The sequence below is a fragment of the Aotus nancymaae genome, unplaced genomic scaffold (assembly GCF_030222135.1).
Source record: "Aotus nancymaae isolate 86718 unplaced genomic scaffold, 86718_ANA_hifiasm-v0.15.2.pri h1tg000036l, whole genome shotgun sequence".
Classification (NCBI taxonomy): Eukaryota; Metazoa; Chordata; class Mammalia; order Primates; family Aotidae; genus Aotus; species Aotus nancymaae.
The window spans coordinates 28438546-28455502 of NW_026988450.1; positions in this window are offsets into that span (position 1 = coordinate 28438546).

Genomic DNA, 16957 nt, shown 5'->3' on the forward strand with positions numbered 1-16957 from the left:
AGAGATTTAATCAGCTGTGTGTCATGGTTTTGTGGGATCATGTGTTGGGTTTAGTACATCAAGTGCTTAAAATCTTGTCCTACTATAGATCATCTTAATTAATAGTTATTGAATAATAATCTTGTTTTTATATTTTTAAAAAGTTTGAGTAATTGTGCTATTTTAACTTTATATTCTAATTTTGGGCAATATTGATTAATGCCATGTTTTGCAAATATAATTATCCTTCCTGACCTCCTCTCTTAGGTCTTCATTTTTCTTAAGTTGTGTTTTTATATTGTCAAATTTATAATACATTCTTTTTTGTAACCATAAATTCAATGCTGACACATCTCTTTTTTTGTATTTCTTTGCTTTGATGTATTGCTTGACTTGTTAAATTTTATTGTCAAATAGTTTATTTGAGAAGAGTCCTTGGGTTCTAGAATCCTTGATCTCTTTCATGTTTGGGAAGGACTGCTTGTTGCTTTACACATGGATGGCATATAGAGTGGGTATAACATTGTGAGGTCATATTTTCTTTCTCTCATCTATGATTTAATATTCCCCCTAGGAGAATCAAGTCTTCCCATTTTTTTTTTCCACTAATATATTGTGGGTGTGGAATGGGAGGGAAGGAAATTATCCAGTTGTTTCCTGGAGGCAGAGCAAGTCCCTGCAGAGCTGGTTGCCCTCAGTGATGATGAGTTTTATATCTCCCAGAACATCCCACTTCTTAAATATCTAGCATCTTGTAAGCAACCTTCCCAGTCATGTTTCTTCATAGCTTGCTGAGTTCTGTCTCTCCTCTTTTAAATGGCTTTATTGAGATATAATTGATAAATAAAACCTGTGCAATTTGATATAATTGATAAAAACTGTGTAATTTGATGTGTTTGGACATATGTATACGTTGACAATGCTATCACCACAATCAAGATAATAAACATATCCATCATCTCCAAATGTTTTCCTCTGTCCCCTTGACCCCACACTTTTTTTGTGGTAAAAGCACTTAGCACAGCAATCTGGGGAGAAGCAGTCCCTGGAACCACTATCTTTATCTGTTGTCTCTGTATCCTACTTTAAAGTGTCTGAAAGTTTTCCTACACAGTATGTGGAAATTATCAGGCGCAAAGGTTAAGCAAATTACCCAAGGGCATGGAGGAGATGAGTGAGAGACCTGGGAGTGGATCCAGAACTCTTAACTGTTCAGTTGATATATTGCCTTCCATTGCTTCAAAAAGCTGCGAGCTGTCCTGCTTCTTCCGGACACACTTGACTTAAGTCAGGTATTTAAATTCCCATTTCTAAGCTGAAGTCAATGGTATTTCCATAACTAGGATGTTTGTTGTCACAACAGAAAAAATGAATTATAAGCAATGAATAGAGGTGAACTATATTCATTCAGAGTCAGTGCTGATACATTCCATCTTTCTTCACTTCCTTTAACCTCTTATTTTCTCCAGGCTGCTTACAAACGTATTCAAAGTGTTAACAAAAAATTTAATAAAGATGGTGCCAGAATATCAGCATTTGGAAAAAAGAAACATACTTTCTATTTGGTGTTAGCATAACTGTCCATTTTAACTAGGTGTATATCTCTCCGTGGATAATTAAAATGTTATCTGTAAATAAAGTAAAATATTAAATATATGATGTCACCATTTTGATTTATGTTTTTCCACAAAGCGCAACCACTGTCTAACAAATGTGGATTTGACAGATTGATAATTATGGTCTCTGCCAGGTCAAATGAGCTCATTTCCCTTAAAACCTTAAAAGCTTGAGCAATAATATGGTCTCCCAGACACAAAGAGGAAACAGCAAGCCTCTCTACTCCATCGTGATTGTTTCCTGGGCAAGCGTGTTTCCCAGCTGCAATCACAGATGCCCCAAATCTATGCCAGTGTCAGGCTGCCATGCTGTAGCTCCTGTCAGAGGGCATCTCAACTGCTATTTTCCCCTCCTCTAGTCCTTCACTGAACCTGCCACACCTTCTAAGAAAACCAGAGGGCAGGTTCTGTGCTGAACTGCAGGGACCCTCGCACACAGTGCAACCTGCAGGAACGTAAACATTTGACTGCTGCCTCCTCAGTTTACCACAGGGGGCAGACACTGACTGAAAAAGAGGTCCAAGAAATAAATTCCCAAGGAAGAGCAGGGAGCTACAAAAATGCAAAATATAAATGAATAAAATAAATTTTAAAACATGTACTCTGGTGCCGCCTTTAATAGTACATATCATGAGATAGGGTTTATTTCATTTATTTACAAATAAATGACTCTTCATTATTGCTGAAGATGTATGAACTTAAGGTTTAAAGTTAGGATGACTTACAATTTTTCTGCAGAGAATGACTTCTGGGTAGTGTTTACTTTTTTACATTTTGCGTTTCAAATTTAATGCTTCTGTGAATATGTTTCACTCAAATGTTCCAGCTTTGTTATAATACCCTAAATGAATAATGCATTTCTTAGAAAAGAGCTTTTCCGAAGGAGAAAGCACTATGAGCCTTCATTTTATCTTCCTTTACCAGTCAATGATTTTTATCCTTTACTATACATTTTAAAAAACCTAACAAAGGTGCATAAAACATTGTTATTCTTAATCAGTGGAGCTACACGCAAAATTCAAAACTTAAATCTGTGGGAAGCATTATGAAGAAATATTACTACTGTTGTCAGTCTGCACAGACTTGTCTATGTTATCCTAACATTGTTTTTAGCACGGTAGAGACAAGGATAAACCATGAAGCCTACCTGCTGGGATCTGAAATATTGGTTCACCACTTCCTATCTTGAGCATATTAGTTAATTTTTCTGTACCTCAGTTTTCTCATGTCTAAAATGGAGGTAATAATATTACTTGTGTTGTTATGAAGACCAAATGAGTTACTATTTATAAATTATGCCCACTAATTAAAAAAATAGAACAGTGCCCAATGGTTTTATTTTTAAATAAAAGAAAACACATATTTTTTTACCTCATCACTAGCTCCAGATCAATATTGCCATATTACTGATCAGGTCTCTTTTCCTTACCTATCCAGAATGTTTGTGTTAGAGTTCCATTTGATAGTGAGAGGCATTAGGAAGCTCTGGGTCAATTTTCTCATCGTAAAATGGTAATGATGATCTTGTCTTGGAGGTCTAATGTGAAATGGAGTGAAGTTGCGTAATTGAAGTGCTTAGCAAAGGATCTTACTGGGAGAAGGCACTCAATAAATGCTCACTGATAAATAGAAATAACTATGCGCAAAGTCATATAAGCTCAAGATTCAAGAAGATAAAATGACTATCATAGAAACAATTTTTTATTGAAAGCGTCAGATTGTTTTATCCTTTTATTATCAGATTCAAATTAGAAATTTTCAATTCATATTTTCTAAAGGGACTATTCAGAGAGAATTTCTGAAAAATTTCATGCCTCCAGGGTTTTATAGTCATTTCTTTACTTACACACAATAAAAATAACAATAGATTTCTACTTACTGGGAAAGCCTTGTAGAAATACTGTTAAGGTTTACTTAGAGGCAAACAAAAGAGGCTGAGCTCCTTTTGTGTTTCTTGCTTATTTGTGTTACTCAGTGGTGAAGAATAGCCACTTATTATTTCCTTTGTGAGAATGATTATGGAAAATGAAAAACATTTGTCTAAGTACAAGTCAATTGCTAAAAACAGGTAAAATCATGTGCTATGGAGTAGGCATCATGTCAATTTCAACAAACTGGATTTTAGTATCAGATCACTGGAAATGAGCCTGGAAAACCTCCTCTCATACATTATGGCATATTCAGTTAATGCCTTTACAAATATCTATTGCTGCTGCATAAGACTTTAGATACCCATGGGCAAATCCAGATAATTAAAAATTTCCTTAGTTCTAGTAAAAAATAAGCATGATATTAGAACTAAGGGCTTGGTGGATGGTGGAACAGGTTGGACTTAGTAATGTAAGTTTTTAGGAACACATAAGTCCACTGAGTTATGACAAAGTATTGAGAAAACCCCTGTAGTGGCCACTTGGTAGGCAATGAGCAGGCTCTGATGAAAGGTTCAGCCAATGAGCAAGAAATGCAAGGGAATAGGAAGCTGAGAAGTACTGGCCAGGAAGGCCTACTCTCAGGGCAGTCCCTCTAGCACCATATAGAAACCATTCTGTCATAGAATTTTGAGTTTAGGGAAAGCACCCTAATACCCAGGAAGACTGGTAAGGACAAGACAGAGCAAAGACCTGATTCGAAAGATACAGCGTTACTAGAGCATGATTCAGTTACCAAAATTGAGTTACAATACAATATAAAACTGAAGATTAAAACATAACATAAGAACAAGATTTAAAATGTATCTGCTTAAGGAAAAGATAGGTTTTAAAATCTAGGTTAAGGCTGAACCAGCAGGTGAACACCTTACTGTGAAGCCTAATTAACACTACAATCACCAATATCTTACAATAAATAAATGTGTGAGTGAGTTTCAAAGAATGGTTTCTTTTAATGTCCCTCTCACATTAAGCACAAAGCTGACAGCATAAAGGATGACTCCTGACATAGGTGGGCCCCAGTGGCACCGTGCCTTTCTCTCTGGTGTGGGCAGCTATGCATATGGTAAAAGCCTCATCCTGTGAAGGCTTTGTTTCTCTTTCAAGAGAAGACAACACAGAAGAAATGGAAGAGAGGCAAAGGCTGGTAGTTGAATTTTTATGCAGGGTTCTCATACTCTATTTCCCTCAAAATAACTGGATCTCTGATCTGATAATTTTAAAATCACATTAAAACACAAAATTATTTAAATGCTGACATCAGAATTGTCCTTTTATTACTAAATGCAGAGTGGAAAAAAAATAGAATAGTTTTTTTTTTCAAGAGAAAATGTTATCACTGAAAAACCCTATACCAAGCTAAATTATTGGTCTTGTGTTTTGGCAACAGAAGGTTCTTTCCTCATATGCAGATTCTCAGAAAATACACTGCCAATATTCACTTTTGAAAAAAATATATCACCAAGAGATTAATTAAAATAGATATCACAAAAAATAAGGAAGTTATAGTATACAGCTGGTAAGCACTGAAACTATTTGAGCATTGTCATATTTAATCAACAGCTATAAAATTCATGTAAATATAAAAACAATTATACATAAAAGATACACTGTATATATTAATATTAAATTGCACCTAAGAATCCAGAATATTGTTTATTAAAACTAACAAGTGGATTCGGGTTGGTGGCTTGGGTAGAGGAAGTAAAGCCTGCTTCATTTCTCATCTATCGTAAGAGGAAGTCAATAGATGACACTTCTGTAGTGATGTAGAAAAATTTAAATGTACATATTGCAGTATATGTTTTGAATATTAAATTATTAAGTAATCAGTAGAAACATAAAACAGGGTAGCTTCTAAGCCACTATAGAAATTAAGCAAATACATCCATATAGGAAAAAACAAGGAAAAGGAAACAGAAAGAAACCATAAAATAAACTTCATGAAACACAGTGATATTCATGTGATTAAATATTTCAGGTACAACCATAAATTAAAAAAAAAGATTAAACCCACTATTAAATCAGAAAGATTGAGATGTGGCAACTCCAATGTATCTAAATATGCGCTATACACAAGAATTACCCCAAAACAAAAATAACAAAAAAGTAAACAATGAAAGGATAGACAAAGGTGTATTGAGCAAACAACTAAATAAAGGAGTGAGACTATTAATATCCATTAAAACATAATTCCAAAACAAAACCAGCAAAGGGAAGAAAGATAAAACTTATTACCCACACTGAAGATATAATAGAATCAAACTCCAAGGAGCAAATAACATGGTTTTGACATATACAGAACAGAAATTGCTAGAGAAGAAGGAAAAACAGTAAAACAATGCAATCATTTCAGGACATGTTATCACCACTTTCAATTTTTGACAGGTGATTAGATACAAAATAAATAAGCATATATAATATAATAGATTTAATTATTATAATGACAATTGACATGTCTTTCTTTAAAAATGTTTCATCCTTTTCATTTTTCTTAAAATGTTTATCAAATTGATGATACAGTAGTGAAATGGGAAAAATCCCCTTGTCCCCTTCTCAGGGTGTGCGACAGGAGGACTGGCTGGCTTCTTCAGTGCCCCGCTGCTCAATCTCCATGGGAGCATACAGACTGCCAAGTGTGGGGCTCCGACCGCATGGCAGTGTTTAAGGGTGAATGTTTCCAGCTCCTCAAGCCCCAGTGGGCCTGTGTTACAGTGTGCTCTTTTAGTTTTGCCGTCTATAGGCTTGCATTAGTCAGCTCAATTATACCTCTACCTTGTCGCAAGGACAGAGGGCTTTCTGTATACTGGGTTCTCGCGTTGGTGTACCAGAAGAATCTGATCACACCTGGGCTTGGAGAATGAGTGCAAGGTCCTATTGGGTGGAAGTAGCTCTCAGCAGATGGGGGAGTCAGAGGGAGATGGTGTTCCCCTGGAGTTGACCTCTCTGCAGGCTGGGCTCTCCTTTGGCTACTCCAGCCAAACTCCGCATAGTTCCCCCTGTTGATGGCCTGCCTACCTACCAGTGTCTGTAGTGTGCTCTTCTGCTGGTATGCTCCCTTTAACATCCAGTCGCTTGTGTCTTCTTCTGACGGTGTGTTGCTCACGAGGTCCAGCCACTTATGTGTCTGCCTACTAGGGTCTTGGGTCGTATTTATAGGCCCAGAATAGGGTGTGGCAGGCCAGGGTGGTCTTGGAAAATGCAACATTTGGGAGTGAAGGCAGGAGTACCTGTCTTCACCTAAGTCTGCGGGCACAGGTCCGAGGGTGAAGCCCTAGCCAGGGATCACAGCCACCTCTAGCCACCACTTCCCTTTCCCACTTCTGTATCATTTAAAGGGACCACGCTTTTCCCTTCTCAGCACTCTCATTATCAGTAGGCCATACAAGAAATCCCAATAAATTCTCCAATTTGGGAAATGTACAGGTCATATTTTAGAATAAAACTTGAATAAAAATCAAACAATAATACTCACAATTTCTTAGAAATAAAAAGTTATCCTCTAAGGAACTCTTGAATCAAAGATGAATTTAAAATTAAAATTGCAGGGTTGCTATTTCTGGCAATAATGCAGAATATATGGCTGGAAAAGCCTCACTACAATGCACATTTTTATGTGGATAGAATAAAAACATTCTTTTTTTTTTTTTTTAAATGTGTTCACTATAATGTAAGGGGATCCTTGTGAGTAAAAACATACAAAAGAGTGAGCAAACTGATTGGGAAATAGAACTGAAATCCATAACTACCCAGCAGAACAGTTTCAGAAAACCAGGAAGCTTTCCCAGCAGATTAGGCTTTGGACCTAGGCAAAGAGAGAGAGGTTGACAATAAAGCTCTTGAAGAAAGTTGAAAATTAAAAGACCTAAAGTATTAACAAAAGAGTAGATGTAAAAAAGCCAAGCTAAACAAACAAAAACAACAACAAAGAAAAGCTTCTTAGGAAGAAAGGTAGAAAACAAAAATGCTTATTTGTTTCAGTTAGTATTTTCAGTGAGCAAACAATAAACGAAAAGGTTCTGGGAGTGTGTAACCACATTGGTTTGGCGTTCAAATTTACACTATTTCTGTGGATTAGGGAAACACTAGCTGAGAAATGAACTTAAGCTCCCCCCAAAGCAAACACAATTATAGCATGCATAGCAAAAGACAAGTAAACAAACAGAAAAAAAGAACAAACTAAACATCATGAAATAAGATGCTGAATTACGTTAGAAGGAAAATGTAAATCTTCTAGAAAGGGATGTAACCTAACCCTGGCCTGGTGGAAATTCCACAGAAAAGTTCTACTGCATATAAAGTCACAATAAAAATTAAAAGAAAATTAGCCACACTGAATGAGAACAATGGCAACAGTAAATATGATAAATAATGATATGCTATAAAAATAAATATTTTATAAAGAAACCAAAAGAACTTGTTACGAAAAATATAATTGAACATATGTCTAATAGACATATTATTTTTAGAAAAAAAAATTGAGACAAGGAAAAAGAGTATCTATTTAAAGTGATAAAGCCTAAGATTTTTACTAATCCATCAAAGGCATGAATCTTTGTATTAAAGAAGCATAAATAAGTCTTGTTTAAACTTTTAAGTTCACAGGTACACGTACAGGTTTGTTACATAGGTAAACCTGTGTCATGGGGGTTCGTTGTACAGATGTTTTCATGACCCAGATATCAAGACTAGTTGTTTGTTATCCTCTACCTTCTCCTACCCTCAACTCTCTGAAAGGCCCCAGTGTGTGTTGCTCTCTGCCATGTGTCCATGGGTTCTCATCATTTAATTTCAGTTATAAGTGAGAACATGTGATATTTGGTTTTCTGTTCCTGTGTTAGTTTGCTAAGGATAATGGCCCCTATTTCCATCCATAGACAGAACATGAATGAGTCTTAAGCAGATATAGCAAAGATGAAATGTATACTGAAATTCATCATTGTTTTCTAACAGATCACCAAAGGTAGAGAGATCTTTAAAAAGCCACAGGAAAATGAGCCTACACATGTACAAAATTGATGGCAAATTTCTTAACAATAGAAGCTGGAAGACAATAGAGGAATTTTTTCCAAGTGTTGAGAGAAAATAATCTGGCATATTTATATTTTTTCAAGAATGATGGTGAAAAAAATTAAAGCAAATAAAAACTGAATTTATCCCTAACAGACACTCACTAAAGCATCTTGAAAAGAATGTACTTCAAAAAGAAAGAATATTATTCTAGGAAGACTAAGAGATGCAATATCAAATGGAGAAAAAAGAACTTCACATGCTAAAGAATATAAAATATAGCAAGCATAAATAAACATACAGAACATTTATTGAACATATAAAACAATTACATCTAATTTTGTGGTAAATAAGTCAGATATAAAATGCTTCACAACAGTATCATGAAAGACGAGTTGGGGTTGACTAGAGTTAAAGTGTTGCAAGATCTCTTTTCTCATTTGAAAGGGTAGAAAAATAAAATGCTAACTTTTCATTTTCATACTAAAATTTTCAGGAAGACCATTAGAAAAATAGAAATAGGGTGCTTAAATTATGAAAGAAGAGAGAAAAGAAATGAAAGAAGACAATTTTTTTTTTTTGAGGTAGAGTTTCACTCTTGCCCAGGCTGAAGTACAATGGCACAATCTCGACTCAAGGCAACCTCCGCTTCCCAGGTTCAAGTGATTCTCCTCCCTCAGCTTCCCAAGTAACTGGGATTACAGGCATGTGTCACCATGCCCAGCTAATTTTGTATTTTGTAGAGAGGGTTTCTCTATGTTGGTCAGGCTGGTCTCAAACTCCTGACCTCAGATGATCCACCCACCTAGGCCTCCCAAAGTACTGGGATTACAGGCATGAGCCACCACACCCAGCTGAAAGAAGAGAAATTAACCTTAGAGAAAGGTATAAAAAGAAATAAAATATACTATAAAAGCAGGACAAACAGCCAACACAAAATAAAATGGTAGAAAGATTCTGAATATATAGATAATCAAAATAAATATCAATGGATGATTCTCACCACTGAAAATAGATTTACAGATTATGTTAAAAATTATCAACTACATGCAAGTTAAACCCAATAACTTAAGATTCCAAAAAGAAGACAAAAGGAAAAAGTATCAAGAAGGGATTAACCAAAAGAGTTTATTATTGACATATTACCATCAACAAATTACATTTAAGTAAACACATAGAAATAAAGAGAACCGCTACTTAAATATTAAATATTGAATTAATCAAGTTACCATATATTTGTTGGCCAATTCCTGTGTACAATTGGAAGTTAATATGCCCTTGCTTATTTTCTCTTGTATGTTTTTCTTTTATAAATTGTTGAAGTTCCTTTTTCTATTCTAGATATTAACCATTTATAGTTCAATGCATTGCAAATATTTTCTCCCAGTATGTGTTTGTCTTTTCAAACATTTATATCCTGTTTGAAGATTGGTTCAGTTTTCTTTTCAACTAACCTTGAATATAGTGCTCAGATCCTTACTGAAATGAAATGGTATCCAAATAGGTCACAATATGCAGGACATATTAAGGACAAACTTACCATATACAGTTGATGGTGATGAAGTGCTTAGTGAAGCAAGTGTTTGGAGCACTTGATAACTGCTGTGTTTAACTGTTATGGCTGCAATAATTACTAAAAACACTGTGCATGAGATGGCTGCTCCTCAGTGCAAGGAAGCACTTTTAGAAAGAAGATACCTTAGGTTCTTTTTTTTTTAAATTGCATTTTAGATTTTGGGGTACAAGTGAAGAATATGCAAGATTGTTGCATAGGTGCATACGTGGCAGTGTGATTTGCTGCCTTCTTCCCCTTCACCTATATCTGGCATTTCTCCCCATGCTCTCTCTCCCCAACTCCCCACCCCCCACTGTCCCTCCCCTATTTCCCCCCTACAGACCCCAGTGTGTGATGCTCCCCTCCCTGTGTCATGTGTTCTCATTGTTCAACACCCGCCTATGAGTGAGAACATGCGGTGTTTGATTTTGTGTTCTTGTGTCAGTTTGCTGAGAATGATGGTTTACAGGTTCATCCATGTCCCTACAAAGGATGCGAACTCAGCGTTTTTGATGGCTGCATAATATTCCATGGTGTATATGTGCCACATTTTCCCTGTCCAGTCTATCATCGTTGGGCACTTGGGTTGGTTCCAAGTCTTTGCTATTGTAAACTGTGCTGCAGGTTCTTAAGCTTTCAGGTGACGGGACTCTCAGACAGGTCCCACTTGTAGAAACAGATAATTCCTCTAGAAAATCTAAATCTATCTCTTATTTAGTAATGTGCTATGATAGTATCTCTGAAAAAACAGAAAATAAGTTGACTGTATGGATTGTAGAGACTGGGTCTGCAGCCTTATTAAGTATCCCAGGTGAAGTTAGGGCATTGATTGAGAAGTAGTAAGGCCCTGAGGCTTGGAATAGAGATATTTGGGAAAACTTGGATGATACTGATGATTAAACCAGATTATTCTAAATTTTCTTTGCTAGTGGAAGCAGCCCTTCTTCCTGTGCTTGAAGGCATCAGCCTTTTTCTATTAATGATTCTTTAATAACTTCTCTTGATGAAATTCTTTTTAAGAGGAGATGTTTCTTCTTCTCAAGATTTACCCCAAACATCTTATGATTAGTGTCAATTTTCAGCATACCCCAGGAAGATATGTACAAAGTGACTTGGAAGGAAGTAGCTTGTACTCCAAAATGAATTGCAAAATTCATATAAATGGATAGGGCCACATATATTGACATATGTACATTTAACACAGGTTCATGTGCTAGTTTGGCAGGAGGAAGGGGCTCTAACATTTCACCTGATGGGTTGAGTGAAACTTTTACTTAGTGGAAATTCAATGATGTTGAGACACAAGAATTTCCTTCATGTAATATAGAGGAAAGAATCCAAAGGTTTAGAGAAATAGGCAAATTGAAATGCTTTTATCACATGCAACTAGTTCTTCTCACACTTTGTTTTTTCCTGACGGGGCCCAAAGGGCACTCCCTTCATTAAGTTACTGACAAATTTCATTAGTAAGGGGATGTCCATATTCTTGAAATATGGAGATGCCTTCTATAAGCCAGGTATAATGCTGGGAGATGCCATCCTTGAGTTGGGCTTTCCATAAAGATAATGCAACATTTAACTGCTAGAGGCTAGGTGGGCACATTCAGTGTAATGTGCATTGGGGTTGAAGTATTTACCCACAGAGAACTCAGTCAGGGGTCAGTCACAAGTCCCTAAAACAAAGTAAATGTGCAACCCAGTAAAACATTATTTGATATGTATAATAAGATAACCTTTAGGTTAAAGGTCAAATCCATATTTGAGTTACCACAATGGAGAATCACATCCTCTCCCCTAATTCTAGAATTAAGTCAGTTTAGAGAACTCAAGCCTCTTGATCGAAGTAGAGTTTTGCTCTACTACCATAGGAATCTGCCATTTCTCTTCCTCTGGCCCTGTCAAAAGTGATCTGAGGACAATTACTAGGGAGATTGTGCATTGGAGAAAATGACACATCCAAACTTTTGGGGTACTCACAATACCAATGTGCAATTATAATAGATAAGAAATGGAGGTGTGTACCAGGTATGAATCACCCAGTGTTTAGTAAGACCATGGACCCATTCTGTGTGGTTCTCTATACCCTAGATGTTTAATTAAAATGGACCTACTTGACACTGGCATTGGTGGAATCACCAAACTGGCTCTCTAAGCCAGGGAGTGAGGGTTATTAGGTTAGAAAGGATAAGTGAAAGCTTCTGGAGCTTCCCCTTCCTGCCATGTCTCACATGTAGAATATTAAACACAAAACAACACTGTACTCTTTTGGAAATAGCAGAAATGATTGTAACCCATGAAAGACCTTCAAGATGCAGGGCAGTGATACTGTTCATATCCTCATTGGTATCTTCCTGTTGGTCCATATAAAATGTCATGGTTCTTTGAAAACGACTGTATTATTTTAAACCTCATCAGGTGATAATCACAATTGGGCTCCTTTTCCAAATGCAGATTTTTTTCTAAGCTTTTCCTCAGAAATTCTGACCAGCCATGACTTTGAAGAATCTGTTTTGGATGAAGTGGACTTAATATATGATGGGAGTGGATCTAAGAAGTTCAAGGCTCGAACTGAAGTGGATAATTTGGGTATTCTGAAAAGACTCCCTTAATATATTTTATTTACTATTTTTATGTGCCATGGCTTTATTGGTAGGATATTAATTGCTGCCTCAACTTCAGACCTTGTTACTGGTCTATTCAGGGATTCAACTTCTTCCTAGTTTAGTCTTGGAAGGGTGTAAATGTCCAGGAATTTATCCATTTCTTCCAGATTTTCCAGTTTATTTGCATAGAAGTATTTATAGTATTCTCTGATGATAGTTTGTATTTCTATGAGGTCAGTGGTGATATCCCCTTTATAATTTTTTATTGTGTCTACTTTTTTTTTTCTTCTCTATTAGTCTAGGTAATGGTTTATCTATTTTGTTAACTTTTTTAACAGCTTCTGGATTCATTGATTTTTTTTTTTTTTGGAGGGTTTTTTGTGTCTCCTTCTCTTTAAATTCTGCTCTGATGTTATTTCTTGCCTTCTGCTAGCTTTTGGAATTGTTTTCTCTTGCCTCTCTAGCTATTTTAATTGTGATGAGAAAGTGTTGATTTGAGATCTTTCTAGCTTTCTGAAGTGCTATATAGTTCCCTTTTAACACTGCTTTAGCTGTGTCCCAGAGATTCTGGGACGCTGTATCTTTGTTCTAATTGATTTCAAAGAACTTCTTCATTTCTGCCTGAATTTCATTATTTACCTAGGAGTCATTCAGGAGCAGCTTGTATGTATAATTTCCATGTAATTGTGTGGTTTTGAGTGAGTTTCTTAATCCTGAGTTCTAATTTGATTTCACTGTGGTCTGAGCAACTGTTTGTCATAATTTCAGTTCTTTTGCACTTACTGAGGAACGTTTTACCTCCATGTATGTGGTCGATTGTAGAATAAGTATCATGTGGCACTAGGAAGAAAGTATACTCTGTTGATTTGTGGCAGAGATTTCTGTAGATGTCTCTAAGGTCCACTTGATGCAGAGCTGAGTTCAAGTCTTGAATATCCTTGTTGATTTTCTTTCTCATTGGTCTGTCTGATATTGACATTGGGATATTAAAACTTCCCATTTTTATTGTGTGGGAGTCTGAGTCTCTTTGTGGACCTTGTTTTATGAATCTGGGTGCTCCTGTATTGGATGCATGTATATTTAGGATACCAGCTCTTCTTGTTGAATGCTTCCTTTACCATTATGTTATGCCCTTCTTTGTCTTTTCTTGATCTTTGTTGGTTTAAAGTCTGTTTTGTCAGAGACTAGGAATGCAACCCCTGTTTTTTTTTTTCTTTCCATTTGCTTGGTAAATTTTTCTCCATCCCTTTATTTTGAGCCTATGTGTATCTTTACATGTGAGATGGTTCTCCTGAATACAGCACACCAATGGGTCTTGACCCTTTATTAATTTACTAGTGTGTATCTTTTAGTCCATTTACATTTAAGGTTAGTATTGTTATATGTAAATTTGATCCTGTCATCATAATGCTATCTGGTTATTTTACACACTAATTGAGGCAGTTACTTCATAATGTCATTGGTCTCTATATTTTGGTGTGTTTTTGAGGGGGTTGGTACCAGTTTTTCCTTTCCATATTTACTGCTTCCTTCAGGAGCTCTTGCAAGGCAGTGCTGGTGGTGATGAATTCCCTCAGCAATTGCTTGTCTGGAAAGGATTTTATTTGTCTTTCAATTATGAAACTTGGTTTGGCTGGGTGTGAAATTCTGGGTCGAAAATTCTTTTCTTTAAGAATGTTGAATATTGGGCCGGGCGCGGTGGCTCAAGCCTGTAATCCCAGCACTTTGGGAGGCTGAGGCGGGTGGATCACGAGGTCAAGAGATCGAGACCATCCTGGTCAACATGGTGAAACCCCGTCTCTACTAAAAATACAAAAAATTAGCTGGGCATAGTGGCGCGTGCCTGTAATCCCAGCTACTCAGGAGGCTGAGGCAGGAGAATTGCCTGAACCCAGGAGGCGGAGGTTGCGGTGAGCCGAGATCGCGCCATTGCACTCCAGCCTGGGTAACAAGTGCGGAAGTCCATCTCAAAAAAAAAAAAAAAAAAAAAAGAATGTTGAATATTGGCCTCCAATCTCTTCTGGCTTGTAGAGTTTCTGCTGAGAGATCCGCTGTTAGTCTGATGGGCTTTGCTTTGTAGGTGACCTGGCCTTTCCAGACAGAGACTCTTGTTCTTTTCCCTTCCTTTCTCCTAACTAAATGGAGTCTCCTGCCTGTGCTGAGCCACCTGGAGTTGGGAGTGTGATGAGGCAAGCACCCTTGTGTCCACCAACACTCAGACCTGCACTGGGTGGAACCTGAAGCCAGCATAGCTCTGGGTCTTGCCCAAGGCCCTGCTCTTTAATGTGATAAGTTCCCCCAGGCTCCAGAAATGTCCAGAGATGTTGTCTGGGGGTCAGAGATTGGAGTCAAAAATCTTAGCAGTTTACCTGATTTTCTATTCTACTGCATCTAAGCTCGCATCACACTACAATACAGAGTTCCTGCTCTTCCTTCCCCTTTCCATAAGAAGAGGAACCTCTTCCTGTGGCCACCACCACCACTGATCCACAAGGGCTTTGTCAGGCCACTGCTGGTGTTCATTTAAAACCCTGAGCTCTTCTGTCAGCTCATGGTGAATGCTGCCAAGCCTGGGATTCACCCTTCAGGGTAGATGCCTCCCTTCTGTCCCAGGATATGTAAAAAAAAAATGGTGTCCAAGAGCCTTAGCATGGACTTGGGGACCCTAAGAGCCTTCTTGTTGCTTTACCTCATTTTAGCTTAGCTAGTACCTAAGGTACAAATAAATGTCTCCTTTCTTTTCCCTCTGCTTTTCTCAAACAAGAAAGAGTCTTGTAGTTACTACAGCAGGGAAAATGCTATGTCACCCCTGAAGTCAGCACATCTCAGAGCTCAAGGCCCACAGCACACTCCCTGGGTATCACTGCTGGTTATTCAGGGCCCAAGAGCTCTTTAGACAGCAGGTGATGAATCCTGCCAGGACTGGGTCCTTCTCTTCAAGGCAGTGGATTCATTTTTGGCTAAGAGTGTGCCTAGATACGTTGTCCAGGTGGAAGGGCCAGGAATGGGAAGATTATTACTCTTCCTGGTGGCCTATCCTACTGTGGCTGAACTGGTACCAAGATGCAGGACAAAGTCCTCTTTACCCTTTATTCTCTTCTCCTTAAGAAGAAGGAAGCCGTCACTGTTGTTGCTGTGAGTTGCAGTACCTCGGACTAGGGGAGAGATGATGTAAGCGTTCCCTTAGCCATGCCAGCTGAGGTCACATGCCTCCCTATTTCTCTGACTCTAAGCTCAGCCTAGCAGTAAGAGTTGCCTCCAAGTTGTAGTTTTTGTGTCCTAGACTGCCTTTCAAGTTTACATAGGACCCAAGAGCACTTCAGCCCACAGTGGTGAGACTTGCTGAGAAACTTAAGTTCTAGCTACTGGGATAGGCAATTCTCCTCTGGTTAGGGCTGGTCCAAATGCTCCCTTTGTGCATGGGTGCTGATTGCACCCAGCAGGGCTTTATTCTCTGCTGTGACAGGGTAGCACTACGTTCAATGTAAAGCCCCCAGTCATTGCACTGTCCCTCCCCAAAGTGCAAACAATCTCTCTCTGCCACCCAGCCACTTCCAGCGATTGCGGAGAGTGGTGTTAGTGATTCAATACTGTCTCTCTGGCTCTCCTCAATGTCTCTTTTGGAAATATGAAGTTAAAATCAGGTACTGTGATTGGTCACCTGACTTTTTGTACTTTTGAAGGTGCTTTTCTGTGTGCAGATAGTTGTAAAAATCTGGTGTTCCAGTGGGGAGGATGAATGGTATAGGCTTCCTTTCCACCATCTTGCTCCAGCCCTCTCAAATTTATATAAAAATTTAAAGTCATTTCCAAATGATTCTAAAACAATCTGGAAGATATAACAGGCAATAATTACTATTCACCATACTGAGATTATATCAAGAATTTTATTGAAATTATTATATAAACTTCACTTCTAATAAATTTGTAATTTTTTTTAAAACTATACTTAAGGTTAAAGATATTTTTTACAAAGCAAAAAGTAAAATAAGTTCACAGAAAGTTTCTCATCAAAAAATATTAAGAGAAGGATGTACTATAATTAATTAAAATAATAATGGCAAACATTTATATAGCATGTTACATATACACAATGATGGTATACACATATATTGCTATGTCAATGATTATATGTATGTAAATGTAATACTCACAACTTCTCTGAAAATTATGTGCAGAGTTAGAGGGAATAAATTTATGTATAGATAAGTTACCTGTTCAAGGTCTTACAGATCAAAATTGGTAGAGTTGGGATTTAAACACAGG